Source organism: Nicotiana tomentosiformis, chromosome 10, assembly GCF_000390325.3.
Source record: "Nicotiana tomentosiformis chromosome 10, ASM39032v3, whole genome shotgun sequence".
In the NCBI taxonomy this organism is placed as follows: Eukaryota; Viridiplantae; Streptophyta; class Magnoliopsida; order Solanales; family Solanaceae; genus Nicotiana; species Nicotiana tomentosiformis.
The window spans coordinates 71,909,300-71,925,405 of NC_090821.1; the positions used below are offsets into that span (position 1 = coordinate 71,909,300).

At 41.7% G+C, this 16,106-nt stretch overlaps 1 long non-coding RNA gene across 1 annotated transcript; it reads left to right on the forward strand.

The window, feature by feature from the left end:
- Window positions 1–14,041: 14,041 nt before the first annotated feature.
- Window positions 14,042–15,813, forward strand: LOC104090910 (uncharacterized). The gene is made up of 2 exons (XR_685018.2): window positions 14,042–14,120; window positions 15,488–15,813. It is a non-coding gene; the product is annotated as an uncharacterized lncRNA (long non-coding RNA).
- Window positions 15,814–16,106: the final 293 nt, after the last annotated feature.

Below are 16,106 nucleotides of genomic sequence, written 5' to 3' on the forward strand. Positions count from 1 at the left end.
CAGTCCCCGAATCTTTCGAGGGGGACTAATCAATCTCGCCCGCCGAGCAAGCAAGGCTTCTTTCTCGAGCATTGACGAAGACTGGGACCGAGGTTGGCATTGTTCGGGTGAAAATCGAAGACCAGATTCCCCCCGAGTTTCTGCCATTCTCCGAGGAGTGGAACGCTTCCCGTAAGTTTTGTCTTTCTTGGGTATTTCTTCCTTTTTATTTCTTTTTCTCATCACTTGTGTTTGTGGTCGTGCAGCTGTTGCCCAAGTTCCAGATGCAATCCCCCGATTCAAGGAGTGGATCGAGGGAATTTGTAAGTAGATGCCTTACTCCGAGCGCGCATGGTGCAAGCTTTCTAAGGGCAAATGAGAGGCCCGTTCTCATGGTGAGGTTCTTCCATGAAATAGTTACCATTACGCTCTTAACTTATATAGTGCTAACTTTTCCTTTTTTCTTACATGTCTGCCTAAGACCACTGAACTTAGGCCTCTTGATGAGGACGAGGATCCACCTTTGCCTGCCGTGCCCCCCGTCTCGAGACAACCGGGGATGCCGCGAAGGAGGAGAAGGAGAAAAAAAGAAAGTCCTCAGGTTCACCTAACCCCGAGGGGGAAGAGGAAGAAGAGGGCGGCCACCCGGACACGGAAGCCCAAGAAGAATACCAAGTCCAGGGCACCGAACCCTGGATATCTCTACCGGCTCAGGGAAGAGCCTGAAGAAGATGACATCTTCGTCGTCCATGGATCGGCCCCCATTAGGGAGCAGGCGACGACCGAGAAAGGGGACCACGAGGTCGATCCCTTCAGGCTCGGGAACCTGAGGGGGGGGATGGAGGTTGTGACCTCCCAAGAAGCCGCTCCCATTCCGAAAGAGGCGACCGGTGTCATTGACATCATAGAGACGCCCTCCTATACCAATTCCATGCTCGAAGAGGCCTAAGCGGGGAAATAAAAGTCAAGTGAGGGGGTACAGGGCTCAGGCGATCCCCTTAACTCCTTTTTCGACGGCATGGACATGTCCACATTAGTGGATTTTTCCGAGTTGGGTCACTTGGAGATCCCGAAGAAGGACGTGCCCTCGGGAGCTGGCGGGCCGAGTTCAAGCACAAAACTGGTGAAGTAATTTCTCGCGCCGAGCGTGGACCCCTGGTGCAAAAGAACGGTCTTTCTTACAGTTCCGAGGGATGCTCGGGTCCTATCTGCTCCGATGGGCGTAGCCAGGTACCTCCGATGCCTGGTGACCGAGGAGGACCGGGCAAAGATGAACGAGGTGAGGCATGTCAAGTCTTTTCATCGAGGCACAACAGGCGCTGAATGGGTAAGGTGTCAACACTTTTGTACCCCTTTATGAATCCCACTTAAGTTTTGATGTCAATTACTATTTTCGTTGTTTTACAGGCCTCAGTGCTTCACCATGAAAGCTTCCTCCGATACCTCTTGGAAATTAGCCAGCTCCAGTTTGAGCTTAAAGATCAGGTCCAAAAGAAGGACATGTACATGCTTCTCAGTGAGCAATAGGACGAGACCCTTAAAGACCTCCCCATTCTCCGGGCCGAGCTGGAAAGAGCTCAGAAGGAGGCCTCGACCCTGGAGCGGGAACATGTCGACCTGGTTGAAAAAGTTAAAGGTCTTTGAAGCTAAAATGAGGAGCTAGTTGTGGCGACTAACAGCACAACTTCGCAGGTCCAACAGAAGATTGACCTGATCGATCAGCTCCGGACCGAGATAGACGAGGTCAAGGCCATGGCCGAAGGGTGGAAGGGTAAGATGGACTTGTTGTCTTCGGAGAAGGAAACTGCGAAGGCGTAGATGACATCGGTCGAGAACCAACTCTGGGTGGCAAAGGACAAAGCTGATAAGCGGTCTCAGCTGAACGATGATCTCAGATCACAACTAAGCTCGGCCGTCGCAGAACGGGATGCCTGTTGATACCCAATTGTATATATATATATATATATATATACCTTCAAAATAGCGCATATGCATCATCATTTGATTTACAAGCATACACGAGTATTTTTCATAATTTTTCATAATTTTTAAAGACTTTAAATCAATTTATTTCTGCATTTTTATTATATAAATATCTAATAATTACCCTCCAAATTATTTTTTTGATGATTTGATCATCTAAACTTATCATTTATACCAATATTAGGTTTTAAAAATTTTCAGGACATTTCTTATAATTGCATTTGCATTTTTCAGGGCTAAATTGCACATTTTGCAATAATAGCCCATATGCATGTATAATTATATTATTTATGCAGAAAATAACTTTTTATATTTTTATAATATTAAATAATTATTTTTAATCATTTTCATGCACAAATAATATTTCTGTTATTTATAAATTATTTATTTATTAAACATTGGGTATTTAAAATCTGGCCCCAAATTTACCTTAATTTCGGACCTAAACTACCCAATCCCAGCCCAATAACCTCTGAACCCAAACCAAATAACCCCAAACCCAACCAACTAACCAACCCGACCCAGAACCCCTAACTAATTGTGGCCGTTGATCTCCGAGATCAACGACCCATATTACCCCGTCCCTTTTAATTAACCTAATACTCCCCTATCCCTAACCACTCTTTACCACCTGCCGGCTTTGAATGCTCTCAAACCTCCCCCTTCTCTCTGTCCAAACCCTAGTTGTCTCCCCCCCCCCAAATTTCTCTCATAATCCCACCGGACATGGGGTTATACGGTTACTTCTTGCCATATTCGACTCCCCCTTGGTACTGGACCCTTTCTCTATACCGCTTGCCTAAACATGGCAAGCAGATCTCATCAACTTCGAACCAAAACTGGTTTAGTTCCTTGACCTTTTCCGTCCATGTTCATTCTTGTTCTTTTATGGTATGAATATCTATGTATTTCTGTGACTCCTACTCACCCTAAAATTAGGGTTTCAGATTCTTTTAAATCGAACCAAATCTGGTTCGATTCTTTGATTTTAAAAGGTATTTCTGTCTATGTTCATCTTATTCTATGCAACATGTGATTTTTACCTTTTATTTATTTTAGATTTCTGCCGATTTGTGTACTTTACCTAAAATTAGGGTTTTGAAATTTTCTCTTTTCCTTACTGATTTCGATTGCTTTCCTTTCTAGTGTTTGACTGATGATTTTCCTTATTAGGGTGTTTGATTTCTACTGCTATATAAACCCATCCCCACTCCCTTTTTGGGACAGACTTGAATCGTTAATATTTACTAAAAACGGAATTTATCGCTCTTTGTTCTCTAAATACTCTTGTTCTATATTCTGGTTCCTGGCCGGCTGAAAGCCAAGGCCAGAAATTCTAGGTTCTTGCTACTGTGGACTTTGTTCTTACTGGTTTTCGCTTAACTAGTGAGTTGCTGAACCTTTGTCACTTCATTCCTATTTACCTGTCATTTGCATATGTTTTCGCTTATGAAGATTGTAGTTTAATGTATTTTCTGGACTATTCTTGTATGCAATCCTAATTGCTTTACTTTAATTTTTGGTCTCTCTAATCTTCACTTCATTATGTTGGTAATCTGAAACATGCCTAAGCCTAATTCGAGTAATCAAGATTCTCTTAATTTCGTTTAGCCAATGTGTTACTGCTTGACATCTCTTTGGTGTTTAATCCTGCTTAAGGTTGTCCATTTTATTATTCGAATATGCTCCGTATGCATAATTTGAACTTCCTTTAGATTAACTGGTCTATTAGGTCAAATTTGAATGCTTACACTTACTGTATGACATGAGTTTTTCTTCCCTTTGTGTTCTGAATCTCTATAATGGCAATCTTGCATAGGTAGTATGTTTTAATTCTGTGTCAAGATCATGTTCTATTAATCATGACTAGTTCTCAGTTAATATACTCCTTAGCATATTTTGGCTCACTTGATCCACCAGTATGTTGTCATAATTTGTGCTTCCCTACTATGTCTAAATGTTGTTCTGCTACCTGATGTGAAGTTAACATGGCTATCTTGTGACACTAGCATCTGTACTTAACATAATTTGGACCTTTTCCCTGTTATGAGTCTGTGTACTCCAATCCTGCAAACCTGTTTGTTAATGTGTAACTACTTATGCACTAGGTGTTGAACTTGTTCTTCTAAATCTTGCTAAAGATGTTCTTAAAGCCTACAGCCTGTTTGATTATTTGCTTTATGTGCCCAACTTGACTATTTTTATACCCTTCAGTTCTGTCCCTCAACTATTGTCCACTCTCCCTCATTATCATTTATGTTATTCTGAACTCCTTATTCCTAGCCGACTGAAAGCCAAGGCTATCAAGACTCTTGCCACTGACCTCCCTAGTGTGAGCACTGCTCAGGGTTCATTTGAGGCCCTTGTGAACTTTGACACACTAGAATTTGGTCCCTAATCTTTCCTCTGAACTGTCTCTGTTAAACTCCCTAGTGTGAGCACTGCCCTGGGTTCTTGAAGCCCTTGAGAACTCTGACACACTAGGACCTTGGTTCTATATGCTCAACTCTGTTTTGTGCCCATTGGGTGAATCACTCAATTCCTGGCTGCCTTATGTCCATGAAGATGTAATTTTGGGCTGTTATGAACTATGAGAATGAAGGCCTGGCCAGGTGTATCTTTGGGCCTGCTGTAGGCTCCCTATAGCTATTCTACTTTGTAATTTATTCTATTCATTCTGGGTCTGTAATAAAACTTGTAATGACACTTTGGGGTATTAGTAAAAGTGGGAAAGGGGTTTTATCTTACACTTACATTAAAACAGGTAGAAATCCTGCCTATAGGTTCGTTACTTAGCTAAAATGTGTTATTATGCTCAAACATGTTCAGTTGTCATGTGTTAGAAATCATGCCTATATGTATTCTATTTTGCTCAAAACGTGTTACTTTTCAGTTATTATAGAAATCTTGCCTATAGGTATCCTATTATGCTCAAACATGTTCTATTATTATGTGTTAGCAATCTTGCCTATAGGTTCTTCATTTGGTTCAAATGTGTTCTACTTCTGCTCGCTTGAAACCATGCCTATAGGATATTTAATGATGAATGTCTCAATGTGCGCATAAGACTCTGTTTACACGTGGCTTAATCTACAGATTTAGATGCCATGCCTATAGAATCTAAAAATTAGTTTTAATTATAGAAATCATGTCTATCGGGTCTGAATCAGTCTTAATTACCGCCTTGCTCGTTTCTTCAACACTGTGCTAATAATCACTATTAGATACCATGCCTATAGGACTCGATTAAGCAGTTCTGAACATATTCTTGTGATTGTCATTGTGAGTTGCTACGAGAATCACTTAGGCATTGTGACTATAGATTTAATCTCTTATGCTTGTAATCAGAAGGCAACTATGTAGGCTGTAAAAAATTGCATTAAAAGGAAAAGGCTTGTAAAACTGCTTGCTTATGAAATCCGGAATCACATCGAGATCCTGCCTATAGGATTCTGCAAACTTATTAAAATCTGCAACTGTCAATATGAATCAATTTGCGTGCGTTTGTTGTTTAAGTGCGGAGGCTAACTTGAGCCCTTATTTGCTTATACGTGAAAGTCCAAATTGTTTTGCATGTCGTCTAGTCTTTTCTCCTTTTGAGCAACCTAAGTTAAAGTCTAGAACCACTCCGAGATAGAGGTCCAAATGTCTCATGGACCATAGGCATGGGACGGGTAGTGCACACATAGGGCACGATTTAGAATCAACTAGTGCGCTTTAGGTAAACAACTTAAAGATAGTAATCGGGTAGCATGAGATGATAGTCCGTGCCCGCTGAATAATACGAGTAACATCCCACCTCGAGGGAGTTACGAAGTATTATTTATGTTGCACGGGGTGATCCTTTAGATTAAAACACTTAGGACCCCCTCCCCCCCACACACACACACCTTTGTTTAAAAGTCAATCATTTTTATTTGCCCAATTTTTTGTCTTTTCTCCTTATTTAGACTAATTCATATAATTTGAGTTCGGTCGGGACCCACCCTTGTGGACCTCGAGGAGTGCCTAACACCTTCTTTTTGAGGTAATTTGAGCCCTTACCCGATCTTTGGTGACGCAACTGGTTAATCCAGAGTTATCTGCAAATAGGTACCCTAACGCACCTTAATTCGTTAGGTGGCGACTCTCTCTTTTAACCCCCTTCCTTAAAAGAGTTGTCACAACGTCGAAGCCCAATTTTGTGAGAGAAAGGGGCGCACAATTCCCTCGGAGGAGAATATGTGGCACTGAGGTCCTAATTGGACACAACCTCTGCTGATTCTGAGGAAATGGTGGCCCAGAACAAGGCCGATGTAGAGCCAGCACAAGACCCGCATAAAGACAAAGACTGAATACATGAACCAGCTGTCTCGAAGAGAGACCCTCGAAGAGATTCATGCCCGAGGCTTCGACTTATCGGGAGAGATCGAAGAAGCTAAGAAGCTCGAGGCTAAGGCAAAGGATCTCTACAAGTTTGAAGGTGTCAAAGGCTCTAAGGGCTCCGAGGGATCTTAGGGCTCCGGCGGCTCTGGCGACGTGTCGGGCCTCGGTGAAGACCAGGCATAGATGCCTTAGTACTTTTTAAATTTTTTGTTCTTCCGTATGTATATTTTTTTTCTTTATTTATTTTAAGGTTGTTTTATTAGGCCTTTATAAATATATTTTGGAATGTATATATATATATATATATATATATATATATATATATATATACATATATGAAATTTTCCGTTTCTAGCAATATCGTGACTTTATTTTTTCAGCATCTTTTATTCGTGTATTGTTTTTCGTGCCTTAGCATAGAATCAGATGTAGTTCCGGGGCATTCGTTTTTCGAAAGTTCGAACGAAGCCCGACTTTGATGCAACTTTGTTTGCTCGTCACTTTGGACCCTCGATGAGACCGTAGGTTCCCAAGATGTTTAAGTGTTTTCAGATGATATTTTTGCCGAGGGTAACCCTTTAGTAGGTTTCGAATTTTTTTGTAAAGGCCTTACTTTCTTATTACAGGCTTCGGATGCCTCCGAGCCATTTTTAAGGTGGCCGTAGCCTTTTGTATTCGGGCACTGCCTAATAGGTTTGGTGCCTCTAGGATTCGGTAGCTCGGGTCGTCCAAATTTTCTTCGGGCAATAGTCCTCGAGTAGGGGTAGCCCTTGGGCTCGATAGTCCTTGAGTAGGGGTAGCCCTTGGGCTCGATAGTCCCCGAGTAGGGGTAGCCCATGGGCTCTAGGATTCGGAATCGAAGAAGCAAAAAATGCATAATAGCAAAGCGGGACTTTTTCATTTCTCAGTGTGAAAAATACATGATTGAAAGCGCATAAAAACTTGTGTTATGGCTAGAGTGGACTATGTGAGCACGGTTCATACGGCAGTTTGACTCTTACAATGAATCCTAACCACCAAGCCTTAGCTTTTAGCATACAAAATTTTCTTTTTTCCTTGCTAAAAACCTTAATTTGAGGGTAATGCCCCCAGTATTCGAGGTCGAACTCGTGAGGGCTTGGATACTGTTGATATGAAGTGAACGATCATTGACTTCAGTTTGAAATCGGTCTTTGAATCTAAGTTAGCACGTATTACTGTTGCCTCATTAAAAACCTTGCCGAAAAACCCATTTTGGGACAAAAACGGTTCGAGGGAAAAAGAGTGCAACGCGTGCTTTCAAACCTAATAATCACATCTATCCTTGGTCGTTTACCTTCAAATGTTATTCCGATTTATAACATGATTAAAGATTAATTGAGTTCGTACCTTAGTAGTAGTACCACTTTAAGTGTGCCACATTCCAGTTGTTCGGTAGTTGTATGCCGTTTATCGCTTCGAGTTTGTATGAGCCTTTGCCGGTTATTCCGACAACTCGATATGGTCCTTCCCAGTTTGGTCCCAGCTTTCCCTCGTTTGGGTTCCTGGTGTGTAACATTACTTTCCTCAGCATCAAGTCCCCGACTTAAAAGTGTCAGAGGCTGGCTCTTCGGTTGTAATACCTTTCTATTCGTTATTTCTGGGCGTCCAGCCAGACCAGGGCGGCCTCTCGCCTTTCATCCAATAGTTCCAGGCTCGTGATTATGGCCTCGCCGTTTGGCTCTACTGTCGCATATTGGAACCTGGGGCTTAGTTCTCCCACCTCGACTGGTATTAATGTTTCGGCTCCATAGACCAACGAAAACCAGTGCTAGATTTTGAAGTTGTACGGTACGCCCATAGGACTTCGAGCAGGATCTCATTCCATTTCCTTTTCTCACCAGTCAACCTCTTTTTCAGGTTTTGAAGTATGGTCTTGTTGATTTTGCCTGCCGATGAATTGTTCTCCATTATTGCAAATGACCTTATCCGGTATCCCAAATCGACATATTATGTGATCCCAGATGAAGTCAATGACTTCTTTCTCTCGGACCTTTTCGAATGCCTGAGCCTTGGCCCATTTGGAAAAATAATCGATTATGAATAATATGAATTGAGCTTTACCGGGTGCCCATGGTAGGGGACCGATAATGTCCATTCCCACTTCATACATGTCCACGGGGACAAAATCGAGTGGAGCATTTCTCCCGGTTGATGGATCATCGGGGCGTGTCTCTTGCAGTCGTCGCATTTTCGTACGAAGTCCTTCGCATCTTTCTCCATCTTGGTCCAGTAATAGTCCGCCCTAATCATTCTCCGAACCAAAGATTCTTCCCCCGAATAATTCCCGCAAGTGCCTTCGTGAACTTCTCTCAAGGCGTATTCGGTCTTTCCCGGTCCCAAGTATCTGGCTGCGGGCCGTCGAAGGTTCTCCTGAGAAATGCCCCTTTGACCAAGCTAAATCTAGCAACCTTGGTACGCAGGGCTCTCGATTCTTTGGGATCCGAAGGCAATTTTTCGATCTTCAAGTAGTCCATATACTTGTTCCTCCGGTCCCAAGTTAAACTTGTTGAGTTTACTTTGGCGTGGCCTTCTTCTATCACCGACTTCGTGAGCTGCACTACTGTTCCCGAACTGAATTCATCTGCATCGACCGATGACCCCAAGCTAGCCAGAGCATCGGCCTCGTTGTTCTGATCTCGGGGTACGTGCTGCAGGATCCATTCTCTAAATTGATGTAGCGTTACGTGTAATTTTTCCAAGTACCTTCGCATACGTTCTTCTTTTACTTCAAACATCCCGTTAGCCTAGTTTACCACGAGGAGAAAGAGTCACACTTGGCTTCGATCACCTCGGCCCCAAGGATTTTAGCAAATTCCAGACCTGCAATCATGGACTCATACTCGGCCTCATCATTAGTCAATTTCACAGTTCTAATATATTGTCTAATTACATTTTTCGTAGGTGGTTTGTTACGACACATATGGGGTGGCATTGAAAGTATGGCTTTAGCTTCCTGGAGGCGCTTAGCAAAGCGAGCACCGAATTTTCCAGTGAGGATACCTTGTTTCGGCCTCTCCTAGAGTTCTGTTGACATAGTAAATAGGAAACTGCGTACCTTCTTCCTCCCGACCTAAGACTCCACTTACCGAACTACCAAGTAAAGGTACAGTTGTTAGCCTACCTTCAGAGTGTGGAGCAGGGGCGGACTCGATAGGTACCATTTGAGTTCTTCCAAAGCTTGCAGGCATTCTGGGGTCCAGGAAAAGTTATTCTTATTCTTTAACAGTGAGAAGAACCGATGGCTTTTGTCCGAGGACCTCGATATGAACTGGCCCAGGGCGGCTATACACCCGGTCAGCCTTTGAACGACCTTGACTTTGTCCACCATGATGATGTCCTCTATGGCTTTGATTTTTTCGGGATTGATCTCGATCCATCGATTGAGCACTTCTCCAGGTCCAGTTTCATATTATTTTTCTTCAGTATGTTGAAGGTTTCCTACAAATGTTTCAAATGGTCATCTGCTCGTAGGGACTTGACTAACATGTCGTCAATATAAACTTCCATTGATTTTCCTATCTGTTCTTCGAACATCCGATTTACTAGGCATTGATAGGTGACACCAGCGTTCTTTAATCCGAACGGTATTACATTATAATAGTAGGTGATGAATTTAGTGATAAAAGAAGTCTTTTCTTGATCGTCCGGGTCCATCCGAATTTGGTTGTACCCGGAATAGGCATCCAGAAAGCTGAGTATCTCGTGCCCGACCGTCGCGTCGATCATACAATCGATGTTAGGCAAAGGAAAAGAATCTTTGGGGCATGCGTTATTTAGATCTTTGTAATCTACACACATTATTAGCTTATTCCTTTTTTTAGGCACTACCACTACATTAGCTAACCAGTCCGGGTATTTAACTTCCCGAATAGACCCTATTTTAAGGAGTTTGGATACCTCGTCCTTGATGAATACATGCTTGAACTTGGACTGTGGTCTCCTTTTCTGCTTAACCGGATAAAACTTCAGGTGCAAACTCGCTTATGAGTGGTTACTTCCGGTAGGATCCCTGTCATGTCAAGATGGGACCAAGCGAAACAATCTATGTTAGCTTTAAGAAAATTAATGAGTTTTTTCCTGAGCTCAGGAGTTAACCCCGTGCCCAGGTATACCTTTCGATTAGGTAGGTGTTCGATCAATATGACTTGCTCAAACTCCTCGACCGTCGATTTTGTGGCGTCGGTATTATCAAGAACTATGAATGATCTCAGAACTCCGTAATCACCCTCCTCGTCTACTCCTCGCTCCTCCGTTTCGATCAAAACCGGCATCAGTGATTGCTATTTAATTTCTTCCTTTCTGGTCGGCTCCGTGTTCCTTGATGTCGAAATCGCGGGCACCGGGATTACCTCATCGACTGCGCACATTTCCTTTGTGACCGATTGCTCTCTGTAGACCGTCTTGACTCATCCTGGCATAGGGAACTTCAGCACCTGGTGTAAGGTTGAGGGTATCGCCCTCATGTTGTGAACCCACGGCCTTTCGAATAGGGCATTGTACCTCATGTCCCCTTCGATCACGTAGAACTTTGTCTCTTGGATCGTCCCAGCGGTGTTCATTGACAGGGTTATCTCCCCTTTAGTGGTTTCGCATTCCATATTAAATTTGTATAACACCCGGACCGCCGACACTATTTGGTCCTGTAACCCCAACTGCTCTACGACCCTAGATCTGATGATGTTGGCCGAGCTATCTGGATCAATCAACACATGTTTAACTCGAGATTTATTAATTAGCACGTATATTTCTAGCGCATCATTCTGTGGTTGCACGATGCCCTCGGCATCCTCGTCGCTAAACAAAATGGTTCCCTCTAGGACATAATCTCGGGTACGTTTTTGCCTTGTGATAGATACTTCAGCGTTCTTTATCATTGGACCTTGAGGGACATCGACCCCTCCAATGATCATGTTGATGATGTGTTGAGGCTCCTCTTGTTTGGACTGTTTGTTGGTGTCCCCGTTCTTGAAGTGGGTTTTGGCCCGATCACTCAAGAAATTCTCGGATGTGTCCGTTATTGAACAACCGGGCAACTTCTTCTCTCAATTGTCAGCAATCCTTGGTCCTGTGGCCATGAGTGCAGTGATATTTTCACATAAAATTAAGGTCTATTTGGCTAAGGTCAGATTGTAATGGTCGGGGTCATTTGGTCTCCTTGATGTGTCCGATGGCTGATACGATGCTGACAACATCAACGTTGAAGTTATACTCTGATAATCTTGGTGCTTCCCCACCCCCGAGCGGTCTGTCGAAACCATTTTTGCTCATTAGACCTTGGCTACTGGGCCTTCGATCGCCTCTCTTTTCGTTCCTTGTGGGCTGACGTCTGGACCCATTTCCTCTTTGATCAGCATTGTACGGTTGGTACCAATCCTGAACCGGCCTTGGCTCATGATTGACGACTCTCTTAGGCCTGTCATCGGCCCTGATGGGATAAACAGACCCAGAAGGGGCTCCGAGATGGTCGTCCTAGACTCTGATATTTGACTGGTACCTGTTGTGGACGTCGGCCCAAGTTACCGCCGGGTTCTCTACCAAATTTTGTTTTAGATGCTGTGAAGCCAAGGAGCTTCGGGGATTAAGTTCTTGAGTAAATGCCTGAACGGGCCAATCATCTGCGACCGGAGGCAGGTCCATCCGTTCCATCTGAAACCTCGACACGAATTCCCTGAGCATCTCGTTAACTCTTTGTTTAACCTTGAAATGGTATGACTTTCTGGTCTCGACCTTGATGGCCTCAGTATAGGCCTTCACGAAAGTATCTGCAAGCATAGCAAACAAGTCAATGGAATTTGGGGGTAAGTTGTGATACCCTATCATTGTTCCTTTGGACAAAGTTTCCCCAAACTTTTTCAGTAACACCAACTCGATTTCATCATCTTTCAAGGCGTTCCCTTTTATTACACATGTATAGGAGGTCACACACACTCATTCGAATTCGTGGTTCCGTTATATTTTAGGATGTCGGGCATACGAAACCTCTTAGGGATCGGCTTCGGTGCCGCGCTCGGAGGAAAAAGCTTTTGAATAAACTTCTTGGAATCCGGCCCCTTCAATATCGGGGGTGCTCCCGGGATTTGATCGATCCTCGAATTGTATGTTTTCACCTTCTTGTCATTGGCCTCAATTTTCTTTTTACCTGATTCCACTCGCTTCGTTAATGCTTCAAGCATTTTCATTAATTCAGATTGACCCCGGACTCAGCTTCACCCGGTCTCTCGGTGATCTGCTCATTCCTTCAGATGTTCTCCCAGGACGGTTCGGGCTCAACTCTGCTGGGGGCGTGTCTTTGATTCTGCAGCTACGCTATCACCGTTTGTTGAGCCTGCAACATTTTGAAGATTAACCATAGGCTAACCCCATTGCCTTTTCCTTTGGGAGCTTCTTGAGCTGTTGGTCGGGGTCCCCCCATGAACGTTGTTTTCTGGATCAGTTGGCAGGTTGACATCGATGGCCACCTATAAGTTAGCATCGACCGGATCAGCAACTGGGACTACGTTGGGATCAGCAGGAGGTACCTCTTTGCTAGGCACCAGATTGTTGTTTTCACCATGATGGCCAGACTCGGCGTCAACGTTCAAGTGGGCAGACTGAGAATTTGACATTTTTAAACTGACTTGAAATTAAGATTTTAAAGAACAAGTGTAAAATAGAGTGTGTTATGGAGATTTGTATCAAATCACCATTATTATCCTTAGCCCCACAGTAGGCGCCAAACTGTTTACCCTTAAAATGGATAACGATTGAATTTTATGCGATTTTAAGGATATGTGGATTAATTCAACAGAAATAATCAAGAATATTGGATAAACGAGTTAAAGACAAAACGGACAATCAAACCAATGGTAATATTACGGCCCAACTCGAACTTAGGTTGAACAGTAGTTTGCCCTTGATCAGACCTTTGGTTCGACGCCAACCGTGAATGAAGAACAAAACAATAAAGTAAGAACTTTTCAATTACGAGAAAGTAGAAAAATAAATTTGTATTGTCTTGATATGCGTGTTACAATGTGTGTTATCAAAGAAAAACTTCCCCTTTATATAGTAGGAGAGTTTCATGCCTAGTACAAGTCTAAAAAAGGTAAACATCTTCCTCTCTCGTTATTTACTGATCCGTAACTGTCATCGAGTGAGATCCATGTTTTGATATCCGGTTGGTTGCAGATATCACGGCCCTCTATCTGTCACCTATAACCGTTCATTGCGCCTTCCGAAGTCTCAGAACTCGTCCCAAGTCCGGGGTGCGTCGTTTTATCATATTTGATGGCGAGCACTCTGTTCACTTTTCACTGGCCTCAATACAAAGAATTCCTAGCTTCGATTTCGATCTTATATATTCATGCTCTTACTTCGTTTGATTCACCGAAAAATCGGGGTGTGCGTTATCCCCGATTTTATCTTTATATAATGTGATAATTAATAATAATAAAATTATTATGCGGCAATTAATAATCAAAATATTATTATGAATTACTACTTATTTTAAAAAGATATTTTGTCAATAAATAGTTTAATCCCAGCGTAATACATAAATTTCACCATAACTTAATGTAGGTAATTGTTTAAAACAGCCAACCGAACATTGCATTAATTATGAAGCGATTTTATATCACAAATCAAATACTCCCTTCGGTCCACTTTAATTGATTGTTTAGTTATTTTTACATATATTAAGGTATACAATGTGATAAATCAGCTCTGGAGATTCAAGAATGCCGTCGTGAAGAAAGCAATTTCCAAGTTCAAGTCTCATACAAAGACTAGAGACAGTAAGTGATTTCGTAATTGTGATACTCCTGCAGTAAGAAACAGACTCTTTCTGCTGCTTTAATTTACACCTCTCCATTGCATCTGATATGATAGCGATTTTAGAAACTTATATCTTGCATGCTAAAGTTCACGTCTCATCTTTCAATATTTACAGCATTCCTAGGCAGTGTTTGAAATTGCGTAGAAGCTTCACGCCTCTCATTTCCTTCAGAAAAATGCCTCCATGAAGTCGCAATTGAGAATTTTATATATTACTGTTTATGCTTTGCGTATAGTGCTTCTTTTTTCCTTTTTTTGAAGATTTCGAAAACTACTATTGAGAACAGATGATCCGTAACTTTACCTTATGCCAATTGTGCCACACATTGCAATTGTTCGGGGTTTGTCCTGATTTTCTTACCATATTTGATTTTCACATCTCTTGAAGGAAAGGTAACATATTTAACATAATTGATTTAACCTTTTACGAAAAAGAAAATAGAATTCTTCTTTATTTGGCTAGTTCTTTTTTTGGAAGGAAAATATTTTGGCTTCTATAAATTAAGGATCTTTCCTTCTTATTCAGTAACATCCACAATGTAGCCATAAGGCATTTGAGAGTTTTGTTTAGGGGGAGAATTTGTGAGATAAGTGTTATGCTGTCACTTGTGTGTGCCTCTTTGTGAGATTGTTCTCTCGATATTTTATACTCTCTTTTATATAGTTGATTAGATAAAATTATTAATAACTTTGTATAAGAAAAACCAGAAATATTGAATTTAAATGAAATTACATATGAACTTTTTTTTTCTTCTTTTATATAAAAAAAATATGGCCTCTCATTGAAGTTTTGCTTTAGGCCTCCATGTTTATTGAGCCGCCCTTGTAGGTAATGAATAACCACATGCTAGATTTTCCCATACTCTCTATTGTTCTTTACCTGATAACTTCTTAAAACTTTTTAAGTTTCTATTTCATTTAGATGTTATGTCTCAAAGTACCAGTGATGGATTGATCTTAGCCATCTTGGCATACTTGGTAGTGACTAATTTACTTGGTTACTTCCTCATAGTTAGGGTTGTTGAGTTCATTACATGAATGCACAAATTCCACTTGGTTACATCTTGATAGTTAGGTATGTTCTCCCTTTAGTTCGGTACTTGAATGCACATAGATTGTCAGAAATACCATTGATATTTTTTCCCCATAAGGGAACATGACAAAGAACTAAAGATAGGAAAATATAGTTGTTTCAATGGAGTGTTTCAATCATATTTGTTGTCTTTGTAATAAGTGTGTCATATTAGTCATGTTGGTATCATTGTACAAGCAACATATCTCTACTACATACTATCAAATGAAGGTTCATATATTGTTCTTATTTCAGGTCTTTGTAATCATATTTGGATGTACTCTTTGACTTAAAGGTAATTTCTTGTGTCTTACTCCAATTTTCATACTGCTATGACTAAACACAAGATTTACTTTGTGAATTGGGGTTCTTGTTAGTGGGATTATGGCTCTGAATTTTTCTGTATTTAGTTGTTGATCAGTGGGTTCCTACTGGATTTGGTGTTTGGATTACTAATTAAAGTAGCTACATTGCTGGTGTTTGTATTGCTAACTGCAGTTTAACAATCTTTGGTGTGTGAGTTTGGGTTCTTCCTAATATGATTGGCTATGAAATTATGCTATAGTATGTGTTGCACCCTATTTTGTACTTGTCAAAACAAGATTCAACTTGTGGTTTCTCTATTGTTGATGAAAGAGAGTCGCCATCTAATATTTAAAGGTATACTAGGGTACATATTTAATTACTAAGTCATATTCTTTATTACTCTGCTAACCGGTGAGATTATGAGTAAGGATTCTTGTTCTTCTAAGGGGAAGGTGTTAGACACCTGATCTCGTCCAAGTTCACACCTCAATTCAAGGTTATGAAACGGTCGATTGTAACAGTAATACCCAACAAGGAGTCGGGGTCGAATTTCACATGGAGCTATACG